Below are 9,137 nucleotides of genomic sequence, written 5' to 3'. Positions count from 1 at the left end.
CGTCCCACGACGATTCCCAAACGCGAACCCAAAAGAGAAGATTATTAAAGAAATAAAGACAACAGACGTAATCCGGTCCCACGACGATTCATACCCACTGTTCCAGTCAATGAAGAACAGAATGTTCCCCATTAGCTGGGAGAACAGTGCAGTAACCTGAGATGACTTCATGAAGTCAGCCCAGGTCACAGCAGGAGCTCACAAAGCAGTGTGTGAGCAGCCGCGGGCCTGATGAATGCTGACGTCATGAGGTTAGCTCAGTTCATTACCTGTGGCAATGAACGCCACTGCACTTGTGATGTAAGCGCTCATCACTGAGTTCCATGACTGCTGTATTTTTACATCAAGTATCATGGGCGGCCCGCGGCTGTGACGAGCAGTGATGAGCGGGCTCCCGCTATACTTCGCATGAGAACGCTGCAGTCATGGAACTCAGTGACGAGTGCTAAAGCAACATTGTATTGGAAAAAATGAGACATTTTTGTTTATGCTGTTCAATGTTATACAATTCTATGAATTGCCTTAGGGTGAAAAATGCTCTCTACACCCCTAGACAAATTCCTTGAGAGATGTAGGTTCCAAAATGGGGTCACGTGTGGGGAGTTTCTGCAATTTTGCCATGTGAGGGGCTCTTCAAATGTGACATGGGGTCAGCAATCTATTCCAGCCAAAATGGTACTCCAAAATTCAATTGGTTCTTCTTACCTTTTGAACCGTGTCGTGCACCCAAAAAGTTTGTTTCCATGACAAATGGGGTATTGGTGTATGCATTAGAAATTGCACAACAGATTGTATGTTCCAATTTCTCCTGTTACCCTTATGAAAAGCAACATGTTTGTGTGAAAAATTTATTTTTTCATTTTCACAGTTCAACTTTAAAAAATTATGTAAAGCACCCATGGGTTCTAGATACTCACCACACATCGAAATAAATTTCTTGAGGGGATTAGTTTCCAAAATGGGGTCACTTCTGGAGGGCTTCTACTGTTTAGGCGTATCAAAGGCTCGGTAAATGCAACATGGCGTCTGCTATTTATTTAAGCCAATTTTTTTCCAGAAGTCAAGTGATGCCCCTTCCATTTTGAGGCTTGCTGTGTGCCCAAACAATAGTTTTCCAGCACATTTGAGGTATCGGTGTACTCCGCAAAAATTGTACAAGAATGGTCCATATTTTCCTGTTACCCTTGTAAAAATCTAAAATTTGGGGATAAAGCAACATTTTTGTGGGAAAAATGTATTTTTCCATTTTTATGACTCAATGATATAGCATTGTGTAAAGCCCCTGTGGGTTCAAAGTGTGTACCACACCTCTAAATACATTTCTTAAGGAGTGTAGTTTCCAAAATGGGGTCATTTGTTATGGGTGTCCCCTGTTTAGGCATATCAAGGGCTTGGCAAACACGACATGATGTCTGCTATCTATTTCAGCCAATTTTGCATTCCAAAAGTTGAATCGTGATCCTTCACTTCCCAGTTTTGCCGTGTGCTTAAACAGTAGTTTTCCGCCACCTATGGGGTACCATGAGCATACTCAGGAGAAATTTCACAACAAATTGTATGGTCTAATTTCTCCTGATGCCTTTATGAAAATGCAATACACCCAGCCTGAATCCGAGTAAAGCTCAGTTGAAATGTATTGAGGTTACGTCTATCTAGTGGTATTCTGGCCGGGAGTATACATATCGCATACTTGCAGCCACATGACTGCTATTCCCGGCTCTGCCAACAGGGAATCCTTGATAAAAAATATACATACAGGAGGCAAACGGGTATATGCCGCGCTTAAAAACCACTGAGGCAGAAGTGATATAAAAATTTCTTTTTTATTACAGCATTCCAACGCGTTTCAGAGACAAGGACCGTCTCCTTCTTCAGGGAAAAAGAAATCATACAGACATTCCCAAGCTGGTGTCTTATAAAGGATCCATACTGCCACGTTGACAGCTATGACGTCATCCGCCCTCAGGATTGCAGGGTGATGACTCACCAGCACGTGGAGAAACAGACATATAAATGAAGGAGAGAATAAAATTTTCACATTTTGATCCATTCATGACTTATCGCAGAAGAACAAACATTTATAATAAAAATTAAGAAAAAATTGTAAAATTTATGATTATTTGATAATTTGTGTGAAAGGAAAAAGTGTTGAGAATTTGAAAAAATGTGTGTAGAAAAGGGAAATAGGGAGGAACGAACCTGTGGAGAATATGCTGGTGGGGAAAGGGAATAAACACCGAACCATTACTCTAAAGACATCAGGCAATCCTGTTTGACAACGGGCTGGTATATGGTTAAGGAGAAGTTGACCGTGGCTAGTGAAATGATTTTAATTCATAATGAAAAAAGTGATTCCGGGTAAGTGCTAATAATTCTGGCCGGTTAATAATTAGAGGGAATAGTTAACATACATGGCACATAAACATAGAGTTGATATGACTTATGCAGTGGGATAGTTACTAAAAGTCAGGAACCAGTGTGTCCGTATCTTGAGATTAAAAAGAAGAAGAGCGTATGCATAAAAGAATGGGACGGGTATCAGCTATCAAGGTGAAAAGAGTTCAACCAGTAAAGAAAAGAGAGCGCATGCGTGAGGGAATGGAGCGAGTACTGAGTTGTCAGGGTGAATAGAGTTCAAACCGTGGGAAAAAAGTGGAGTGCGCAAGCGCATGAGGAAGATTTAGCTCAGCGGAGGTACCCCGGGTCAGACCGTGGGAAACAAATGCTTACTGTGATATGGAGTAGTGGGAGAGAACAGGTGTGAGGCGCCCGCTAAGGCCTCTGCCACACTCACGTGAATTTCACGCACGTGCCGAGAGACACGTATTTCCCCTGCGTGTTGCGTGCAGGTAAGTACGTGTCTCTGGTACGTGTGTGACACGTGTGTTCTACGTGTGCTATCCGCGATAGCACACGTAGAACCGGTAATTATTATACTCACCTGGTCCTTCCTGATGTCCGCGCTGCTGTCCGTGGTGCTGATCCTCGGTCTCCAGCCCTCCTGTCTCCCCGCTGCTGCTGCTGCCAGGCAGTGAAGTGAATATTCAATGAGAATAATGAGCGGCGGTCGGCAGCAAGAGGCAGCAGCGGCAGAGACAGGAGGGCTGGAGAAGGTGAGTTAATGTTTTTTATTTTTTTCCCTGACGTGTGTTTACTCCGGCGCGTGTCACACGGGACCGCATCCACACTACACCCGTGTGGTACGGGTGCGGGCCGTGTAACACCCGTGCTGCCGGAGAAAACACTGACATGTCAGCGCTTTGAAAATCGCACACACGTACAAACGCACATGGACACACGTTCCGTGTGGTTTTACGTGTGTGTGCCTGCTACCATAGGGTAGCATTGCTGTACATGTCTCCGTGCCGCCGGTACGTGTAAAAAATGACAAACACGTGCCGGAGGCACGGATGTGTGGCGCAGGCCTAAGGGAGGGAAGTGGGCAGACGCAATCTAGGAAGATAAAAATGGGTTAGATGGGTATTAATGATAATAAATAAAAGGGGATAGTTTAAATAAAAAATTATTGACATAGCGTGATTGGATGAAATAGAATAAAATATATACAAAAATATGAATTAATGAAATATTATTGTATTATTGTACCTATTTTCTTTCTCATCACCTCTGTTATATCGGGTAAGACCCTTTTGCGCCTTTGTCTCCCCACCTCTAGTAACAGGGAATCCTCACAGTGCAAAGTGTGTGTGATGTGAGGATTCACAAGTGTGCAGTCACATACAGTAGAGTGACTGCAGACGTGTCATTTTAGACCAGACAAATCCTCTAAAGTCCACCATACACATTACTTGATTGTCAGCTGATCGTCGGTTTGGACGATTGCTCAATCAGCAGCCATCTTGGCTGTTACTCGCATACACAGGAATGCTTGTTTAGCCAAGCGTTCCTGTGTTCTCTATGAGGAAAAGGATCAGCGATCTTAAATCGGACATGCTGGATTCTTAACTCCCGCAACAATCAGTTGTTTGGGGCTTCCATATGCATTAGACTGTTGGACGAACCCATCAATAGAGACTGGTTCAGCCAACTTTAGTTTAATGTTTATGTATTTAACTCACCCTATCCTCTTGTATAGGATCTACCGTCCCCACTGGTTACCCTTTACTGATGATGACCTGAAATTGCACCACCGGATAAGCCGGTCAGATACTTTAAATAGTCATAGACTGAGAAACTGGTTTGCAGAACTTCTTTGTAACTCTTTTCTTAGAAGTGACAGTTATAATGGATGCTACTTCACACTTTCTAGACCATACATATTGCAGTGATCTCTATATTACACAGCATATTTTAGTTATAATGTAATTGTTTTAAATGCAGCAATTAGTTCTTCCATTTGCTTAAGTGAAGTGACCATGTACTGGTTTAATATAGAAAGCTGTGTCATGTGCTGTATATTTATCTCAAACAATGCATGTAGATGACTGCAAGATTGTTCACATCTCCCTAGAGAGTTGCAGAGAGAAGGGGGTGCGAGAAGTTCAGAGAGAGCATGAGAGTGTGACTGCACCAATCACAACCCCCCCAGTACATACACTTGACTTTGTATCGGCAGGAAACACCTTTGCAGGAAGCCAGTGTGTACAATTAGTTTGGACTGCGAGGACATGAGTACATGACGGCTTTAGAAGTTCAACCAATCAGGAGGAACATATTTTAGGACAGGGTATATAAGCCACCAACTTCAGAATTAGCATGCGTCATTCAGCCGAAGAGAACCAGAGGCTTATGACTTCTCCTAAACTCGGGAAACTTAGTTAAATTACACTCAAATGCATTTTTATGAGAGAAGTCACTGTGTATATTGTGTGGGGGCAGATGGCTAATTTAACTCATAGTTTTCTGTGCTGTAGTACTCTGAATTTACGGTTTCACTTCTCAGTTTTGATATTTACTGACAGTTGTGAGGGAGATCCCTGAGCAAATTCTTTTTGAGTTCTTGATTGTAATTATCCCAGGAGTCCTCTGTAATATCTAATATATCCACCTGTTTTGGCTTAGAAGCATGCATTGTGAGTTACACATTTTCTCAGGATTTGTTTATATGATATATATATATATATATACACACATATATATTATATATATATATATATATGTATATATATATATATATATGTATAAAAATATAAAAGACTCCTGATCGGTGTCTCGTCATTCCCTGCTGTGTGGCTCCCGGCTATCTGCTATCTCAAAGCATTAACGTTGGGTATGGCAGACAGACACAAGCAGGTTGAAGAGGGGATGGAGGACAAGCTATGTACTAGCTATAGACTAGCGGCTCAGCAATGCATCCTCTCTCTCGATGTGCAGCTTGTTCAGCATGGTCTTCCTAAGCACTCCGGTCACCTGGACACTTCGGCAACCTACGCCAAACTCCATACTCCTCCTAGGAATAACAGATATGAGGGTGTAACTAACAACATGTCCGCAGAATTTTAATTGAAAGCAAAAATAATTATTATTTCTATTTAAAAATTCCCATTTGGAAACAAACATCATAATATAATGCAAAAAAGGATTATTCCATTTTACACATTTCAAACAATTTCATTCTTAACCATAGTATAACCCATAATAATAATTTTATCCATTCAGATTACATCTACATTTTTTTAACTTAAAAACATAAGGAAAAGCTAATATTTAACACATTGAGAAACCTAATGATATAATTTTAGACAAACATGGACCATTTCAATATACAGTATATACATAAGGTCTGATCTAATGTTCATGACCAGCTGAGGGAGGATTCTCCGGTCGTGATGTCTGTGTAACCAAACCCCCTTATCCTCTAAGAATAAACACACGGACTGCATGCGACTTGGTTCAAATGGCCACATTAGCCTTTTATTGCCTATTGTTTTACAAACTAGCACCTTAGGGACGCCGTCCAACGGGCGACCCAAAACAACCACATAAAGGTAACAATAGACAATAACATTTACAATACCCCCCAGGGTAGGCCCAGTCCACTAACTACTACTCCCCCTGTCCCCGGCCGCAACACACCGACCCAGAGACGAGGTGCCAATCACCCACGGATTGACCCCCACGCTTTGGCAGAACCCCGTGCCTGCCACATCCCGGAACCGAGAGCCACCATACCAAGACAATGACTCCCGGTCCAGCCACCAATCACTTCCAAACCTCTGGACCAGACCTACCCCCCCCGCTGCTGTGACAAATAGCATCCCAACTACCCAAAAAACATCCCCCCCACATAACAACACAAAGGGAGGGTGGGCGGGGATCGTTCGGCGTCCGGAAACAGAAGAGGAGGTAACTCTTCCCTCTCCCGGACTAACCCTTTCCCTACTCCTCCTCTTCCTCCCAGGCTAAGACCATCCCCAAATGCCATATTAGGCATACACACAACTGTCCCTATTAACCCCATCACTCCCTACCTCCCCCTTGGTCATGTCGCCCCTCCCTCCCCAAGTGGGTCCGTGGCTTTCTTGACCAGCTGAGGGAGGATTCTCCGGTCGTGATGTCTGTGTAACCAAACCCCCTTATCCTCTAAGAATAAACACACGGACTGCATGCGACTTGGTTCAAATGGCCACAGCAGCCTTTTATTGCCTATTGTTTTACAAACTAGCACCTTAGGGACGCCGTCCAACGGGCGACCCAAAACAACCACATAAAGGTAACAATAGACAATAACATTTACAATACCCCCCGGGGTAGGCCCAGTCCACTAACTACTACTCCCCCTGTCCCCGGCCGCAACACACCGACCCAGAGACGAGGTGCCAATCACCCACGGATTGACCCCCACACTTTGGCAGAACCCCGTGCCTGCCACATCCCGGAACCGAGAGCCACCATACCAAGACAATGACTCCCGGTCCAGCCACCAATCACTTCCAAACCTCTGGACCAGACCTACCCCCCCGCTGCTGTGACAAATAGCATCCCAACTACCCAAAAAACATCCCCCCACATAACAACACAAAGGGAGGGTGGGCGGGGATCGTTCGGCGTCCGGAAACAGAAGAGAAGGTAACTCTTCCCTCTCCCGGACTAACCCTTTCCCTACTCCTCCTCTTCCTCCCAGGCTAAGACCATCCCCAAATGCCATATTAGGCATACACACAACTGTCCCTATTAACCCCATCACTCCCTACCTCCCCCTTGGTCATGTCGCCCCTCCCCCCCAAGTGGGTCCGTGGCTTTCTTGACCAGCTGAGGGAGGATTCTCCGGTCGTGATGTCTGTGTAACCAAACCCCCTTATCCTCTAAGAATAAACACACGGACTGCATGCGACTTGGTTCAAATGGCCACAGCAGCCTTTTATTGCCTATTGTTTTACAAACTAGCACCTTAGGGACGCCGTCCAACGGGCGACCCAAAACAACCACATAAAGGTAACAATAGACAATAACATTTACAATACCCCCCGGGGTAGGCCCAGTCCACTAACTACTACTCCCCCTGTCCCCGGCCGCAACACACCGACCCAGAGACGAGGTGCCAATCACCCACGGATTGACCCCCACACTTTGACAGAACCCCGTGCCTGCCACATCCCGGAACCGAGAGCCACCATACCAAGACAATGACTCCCGGTCCAGCCACCAATCACTTCCAAACCTCTGGACCAGACCTACCCCCCCGCCACAGGACAGACCACGTGACACCTTACGTGGCCTGGACCCGCCACACACCAAAAGCACGCTCCACACCATCCTGTAGACCCAACGCCCATAAATCCAGACCGACCTCGTTGAGGTGCACACCATCACCCCTCCGAAATCGCCAATCCGCCGGCTCCAAATCCCTGTGCCTTACCACAATCCCACCATTCCTGGTCACAAACCTAGCCACCACCCTATTCACCTGGGCCCTGGCCTTATTAACCTTCTCCACCGACCGAGCCCCTCTCCATGTCAACCTGGTCACTATGTCGGACCATACGACCAGCAAACCAGGATACCGCTTCTACAACTGCAGTAAGTCGATCTTTATATCTCGGATCAAATCCCACGACGTCCGGGCACCAAGATCATTACCCACCACATGTAATACCAGCACATCCGGGGGCCGCTCAACTTTACAATGGAAACGAAATTCCGGGACCACCCTGCCCCACTCCATGCCCCGAACTCCGATCCATCGAACAGTCGCCTGCGCACGATCCAAACCCAGCTGTCGACCATTTGGGCGGACCTCAGCCCGACGGGCACCCCAAAATACGAAGGAGTGCCCCAAGATCCAGATCAGGCACTTCCCTATAACAAATAAAAACAGAACGAAAATATCAAAACCAATAACATCACAACCACCAACACAGCTAGAAACACCCCTTTCCGCAAACCTTCCGCACGTAACCAAATTACCATGGTGCTACAACAACTGCGGTCTCACATACCTCCGAAAACAAGAAGATTCCCATCTACCAATACGCTTCACCACCTCATCTCCAAGCCCCCAACGAGCTGCCTCCGTCGCTGCACCAATTCGGAATGAATGCAACCCGAATTCCTCCGGGCGCTCCCCCGCGTTACGTAGACTTAGCCGCAGAACCGCCACAAACTGAAACCTCGACAAAAACGACCCATTCAAATGCCGCAACAACGGGCCAGGTAAGCCTCCCCTCACGGCCATAAATCTCTCGACTAAACGCACAGGGCACAATTCCTCTCCTGGAACCGCATATAACACCACCAATCTACCACGGCCCAGCTGATCCATTTTTGACCGGCGAATCCGGCACTCCACCTGACTACCGCTCACCCGCACATCCTCAAGCATCAAACCACCACCCGTCACCCTGGAAGGGCTTACCAGCTCGCCTATACGGAAAGCCCCATAAAAAGCGAGACCGAAAGCCGTGGTAAACAGAACCGTCTCGTACACAGACTCACAAATGCCGCTCAGGCCACCCACCATCCGTCTCAACAAACCGAACGATACAGGACGCCTCTTGTCCCTCTCCCGTACGCCGCGGCGAAAACCCCGCAAAGCCTGACGAACCCGAAAATCCTGTGAAACATCACGCTCCCCTCTCATTTTTAACCAAAACGCCACTGCCGACACTCGATGTGCCACAGCCGATGCCGATCGCCCGGCTGAAAAATCCGTACTCACCAACGACAACAAAGCCACC

The sequence above is a fragment of the Anomaloglossus baeobatrachus genome, chromosome 1, assembly GCF_048569485.1.
Source record: "Anomaloglossus baeobatrachus isolate aAnoBae1 chromosome 1, aAnoBae1.hap1, whole genome shotgun sequence".
Classification (NCBI taxonomy): domain Eukaryota; kingdom Metazoa; phylum Chordata; class Amphibia; order Anura; family Aromobatidae; genus Anomaloglossus; species Anomaloglossus baeobatrachus.
Note: the sequence above shows the minus strand (reverse complement) of the source record.